We start from the raw sequence: 4222 nt of genomic DNA, 5'->3' as shown, positions 1-4222 counted from the left end.
ATCTTGGTAAATGACCTGTCGTCACTGTCTAAATATCTTATTTTGTCCTTTTGTCCTCTGAATTAAAGAAAATGGTTGCAAGCAAAAGCCTTTGCATATAAGCACACTAATTAGTATCAACTCTATATGAAGAATTATTAATGTGTGTATTATTACCTTATGCAAATGGTAGTGTGAGAAAAGCCATGTATTGATTAGGTTAAAGGTGAGTGGGGTTTTCCATGTTAGACATGGCCCGTTTGTAACATAGTAGATCCATTGGACTGGTAGGCTAATATGGTCAAAACATGATCCGATAAGAGGGTTTGTAAATTGTTAATAAGTGACATTCAGGCAATAAATGCAGCTATAAAAGACCTATAAAAAAAGATAAGTTTTTTTTACTGCCATTGTAGGATTATTTTTTGAGGTGATTGCCACACTCATTATGTATGAATTAGTCGTTGCATTTGGTTTCTGATGTTGGCGGACCAAAGCTTCCTAATTCTTGGATGACCTTCATGTCACTATTACAGGATCGAGTCATTCTGACATATTGTACAGCAGGGGTGGTTCCAGCAGTATCTCTGTTGAGTGGCTACTTTCTGGTCTATGTCTTAATGCAACCCCATTTAATTCAATGCAGTTGGAATGTAGCGGGTGGTGCCAACATCGATTACCTCAACATTTCTCACACGGAGGACTCAGTAAAAGAACATGTTATGTAATCGATGTCCGCCAGAGGACAGCATATGTCGCATTGTTTATTAGCATTGTCTGTAACGACGTCTAGCATGTGTTCAAATTCTCTATCTCGGATAATAGTAGGGCGAGATCGGTCATCATTTAGATGAAAACTACAAATTAAAAATAGATTTTGATGAAAGATATTGTGCTCATGTCTTTTCTTTCAATTAATCTTATAGTTGTTCTGCTTTACAACAGCTGCACACAGCACAAAACACCACACAATATTGTTTTTGCTGTGTGTGTTACTGTGTGTAGAAAAAAATACTTTTTCTCAGAGCACACCCGTCAAGACAGATCGATAAAGATTTTTACAGTCTCCTTTTGAAAAACTAGGGCAGTATGAGTATTGATTGCCAGGTTCAGTCACATTACTTTGGCTTGTGGCTATGCATGTGGTGGCCTGTTTATACTGATCAGGCCTACTAGCTTTGACGAGTAGAACAGAACCAGCAGGTTTCATAGCTGTTGGCCCTTGTTGGATGGCATTTTAAATGAACAAATTAACATGCCATGTCACAGAAGCAATTATTCACTTATTATGGGCCGGGCTACCTGCAGACAAACGTGAGACAACATGCAGCGACAGACACTCCTGCAATGACAATTAAGAATTTGGCCCAATTGTTCTGGATATACAAAACATAGGCCTATTGCTCCAAAATAACTCATAACTAATTCAAAAAAAAAATACACGGCTGTGTATTGTAACTGTCATTAACTTTTAGCCAAAGCTTTCATTTCAGATACATGACACTAAGGAGTAGGTAGGGGTTGGGTCTATTTTTTCCTAGAATGCCTGCAGTTAGGGCGTGGTTATTGGGCTAGGAGTGGATCACCCTCGCCAGTTCACCCTCCTGCCCTTAAGCCTGTTTAAAGTGAGTTTAAACAAAGTCTGTCTGTGTTGCATCTGACCAAACTGATGACTGCAGTGACTATAGGAGGTGCAAGGTTGGATACAGGGCTTTGTTTGATCAGAGCTCAGAGATCAGATCACCGGGTAACAAAGCCTGCCGTTACTACGCACCGCTCCCTGTGGTGCCGAAGGCCGACTGATCTAATCCCACTGACAATCGCAGCAGCTTCGTATTCCAGATGTACAGGCTGCCATTAGCCTGTGTTAATGACTGCTGCTGGAACAACAGCGGCAGCAGCAGTAGCCTCCTAATCACCGGCGCGTCTTCAAAGCCTGCCGTCGGTGGCAGCCAGAACGCGGCTGGGGGTCAGCTCCATGGTGCTCAAACACACCACGGGTAATCATTGTGTAAGCCACTGTCCGGGGGGAGTGTTTCCACCACACCCCGACGACTAAATCCCTAACCCTAACCCTAACACTAGTTTACTTTTAGTTGCCGTTCAAGCATTACACTTGCTTTAACTACATAGGCCTAATCAATGACCTTGCCAATATCTGCTTAATGGTTTTCATCTCTTGCCTTAACGCTGAATAGAATCCATGACAAGGCCTTACCTCTCTCTCTCCCCCTCCCCCACGGCCTCCTCCTACCCCTATGCCCTTCCCCTATTTGTTTATCAAATGCGTTGGGTGGGGGGGCGCGCCGGGACGGAAGTGGGTCTTGTGATACATTGGTGGCCCTTGATCGGGCGCAGCTAGGGCCATGTATGCCAGCCATGTGCTATGCAATAATTAACTCTCCTCTTGAGCCTTTCCAGCCGTTAAAGCAGCGAGGAGCAGGCGAGGGGAAGAAAGGGTTATTTGTCCAAAGGCCCGGCGCACACAGTCGGCCCTATTGATGACATGCAGGAGCTAATCAGAAGTAGCCACTGAAATAGCCTGAATGGTAGCATTTCATGTGTTTATGTGGAGAGAGAGAGAGAGACAGAGACAGAGAGAGAGACAGAGAGAGAGAGAGAGAGAGAGAGAGAGAGAGAGAGAGAGAAGGTGGGGGGGGGGGGGGGGGGGGGGGGAAGCATGCTGTCCCACAAAAGTCTGTCTGTCCTTACTGGGGTAGACTAAGTCTCAGGGTCCATGTTGGATAAGTATGAGTAGGGAGCCATCTAGTAAAAGTGTGTTCTACTGCTGTACTGTAGTGCAGTGACTGGCAGGCGTGTGCTCAGCCAGTCTGTCTACTGGTAGCGGATGCAGCCCCGGGCGGATGTTATGAGCTGGGCTGTCTGGTGACTCAGAACCGGTAAGGGTGGCAGCTGTAGTCTTTACCATTTACATTTGTCGTGTTTACCTTCAGGATTAAGGTTTAAAACACAGACACACACCCACACGCACGCATGCATGCATGCATGCAAGCACCGAGTATATGCGCATGCACACACAGACACACACACAAACACATGCACACACACGCACACGCACACACACACACACACACACACACACATACACACGCACACACACACACACCCACACATACAGTACCAATATGCAAAGCAGCTACGCAAAGTAGATCAATGAAAAGTACCTAATTTGCCTGAAGTCAAAACAGTAATATCGGTTCCCTCATAATGCAGGGTTATGTGTGAGATAGGTTAGAGAGGATATACCTCAGTTTGCCCAAGAAGACAACTTCATTAACATAGCAAACCTGCATTAGAGGGCTCATCCATGGCGACACAAGTAAGACCTACACTACACTATGTAATTGGCTTGTCAGGACAAACATTGAGGACAAAACACTCCCTCTCGCACTCTCTCTCACCCTCTCTCTCACCCTCTCTCACCCTCTCTCCCTCTCCTTCTTTCTCACCCTCTCTCTGCCTCTCTCTCGCTCACCCTCTCTCTCTCTCTCTCTCTCCCTCTCTCTAGGTCCACGTGTTACAATGTGTGGGTCTGGAGCGACGGGCTGGTGAATGGGCCCCTGTGTTCTCCTTCTCCTTATCGTGTGACCTTTGATCTGTTTGGTCAGTGTGACTGGCGACGGCAGCCACAGGGAGAAGAGAGAGAGAGAGAGAGAGAGAGACAGAGAGAGAGAGAGAGAGAGAGAGAGAGAGAGAGAGTAGTAGAGATACACTCCAGAGCCCTGTAAACCACCACAACGCCAACAGCCAGTCAGTTGCTAAGGAAACTAAATGCAAAAGGAAGCCTTTATATGTTTGTTTCATTCGTATGCGCCACTACTAATGCAGTACCCAGGGAGACACATTGGAACTATTGATATAAACATCATAGCACATCCCGAGGGCAACCTTGTATGACCACATAGCTATCTCATGCTCCTCTCTTTATGATGCTCCAGTTAAGCAATTCTTTGACTTATTCCCTATATAGCTTTCACATGTTATTGGCCTGTGTGGCCTTGCACCTTAGAGATTGCTGTTTGAGTATTGAGAAACATGCCTCACTTCCACCGTATAAGGTTTCAGAGTGAGACACATTCACTGAACCAGCTCCACCTCTATACAACACAGTGAAAGCATGTCATTGACAAGTGTCGAATCTGTGCAATATTTAAAACTACCAAACAAATAGGTTCAATCCTGTGGCATTAATTTTTTGTATTTTGAGTTCGGATATTTGGCT

The sequence above is a fragment of the Pollachius pollachius genome (assembly GCF_949987615.1).
Source record: "Pollachius pollachius genome assembly, chromosome: 1".
NCBI lineage: Eukaryota > Metazoa > Chordata > Actinopteri > Gadiformes > Gadidae > Pollachius > Pollachius pollachius.
The sequence above is the reverse complement of the archived record's forward strand: the minus strand, read 5'-3'. Positions refer to the sequence as shown.